The sequence below is a fragment of the Corylus avellana genome, chromosome ca4 (genome assembly GCF_901000735.1).
Source record: "Corylus avellana chromosome ca4, CavTom2PMs-1.0".
In the NCBI taxonomy this organism is placed as follows: domain Eukaryota; kingdom Viridiplantae; phylum Streptophyta; class Magnoliopsida; order Fagales; family Betulaceae; genus Corylus; species Corylus avellana.
Window position 1 is genome coordinate 6269986 of NC_081544.1, and position 1297 is coordinate 6271282.

Sequence of the window (1297 nt, forward strand, 5' to 3'; positions counted from 1 at the left end):
ACTGAATTAAGCCAACACAAGAACTAATAACTAGGATGGATGTCCTTTTATTAGTCAGTTGATTTTGGAGAATAACTTCGATATGCACTCGGGACAAAAACAAGTTTTTTATGCCTTTCAAAGAGACTGACATCTAATATAATAAAACCGAAAAAGGTGTATTACATGATCATCTTTTAATAAATTTGTACTCATTTATTTATTTAAATTTAATATATCAAACCATTATATTTGTTGACTTACGTAGATTATACACAAATTCAATAATAAATTTATTTATTCACTGTATGAAGATAGTAAAACGGTAATTGAAAAACAAATTCTTTCATTTTTCAAATAAAAAACACCAAATTTTTCTGGTAACTCACCCTCAAAGACACCATAATTTTCTTCTAAGTACTAAGAGAAATAAAAGAATTTATTATTTTTCAACCATCTTTTAACCATATCTCCATAATAAATAGATGAATCCGCAATTGAGCAAAGATGAAATATTAGAGGCCCCGTTTGGTATGTGGAATGAATATTTCATTAGAAAAATGAATAGGTATTACTGGGAATAAAAGATATTATAATGGAATAATTGTTCTAATTCTTTAGTATGGTAACAACAGACATGTTGAATCAAAATTACTAAAAACCCCCCACATTATTTTGTTTTTTCAATTCATATTAGAAAATAAAAAATAAAAAAACCTAAAAAATAGTAGGTGACCCGGCCACCTATAGAACAGACAGGGGGTGGTGCGACCACCTCCGAAGCGCCTTCTGATGGACCCACGAGGTGTTCCGGGGGTGGTCGCACCACCCCTGGTGCCATTGGGGGTGGCCACAACCACCCCAAAGCTCTCTAGGGTGACTACGACCACTCTAAAAGAGCTCTAGGGGTGCCGCAGCCACCCCTGGAGCAGATCTGGGGTGGCTAGCTACGGTTGCCCCGGATGAGCATCGGAGGTGGCCTTAGCTACCCTGAGATGCCACGGGGGTGGTCGCACCACCCCTGCCCCTCTTTTGTGGGGTGGCCAGTCACCCCCTTTAATTTCCATATTTAACTTCTCTTCTTTTTTTTTTTTTTTTTTTTTTTTTTATTTTAAAAAGAAAAAAAATGGTATTTATGTACACTACAAAAAAATTGATGTTTTTTTGACGTGGCAAACAGTAACTAATGTTTGCCACGTCAAAAACTTTTGACGTGTCTAAGCAGACACGTGAAAAAAAATATTGTTGACGTGCTGCATTTTGACACGCCAAAAGTTTTTGACATGCCTTTTTGACACGTCAAAAGTTTTTGACGTGT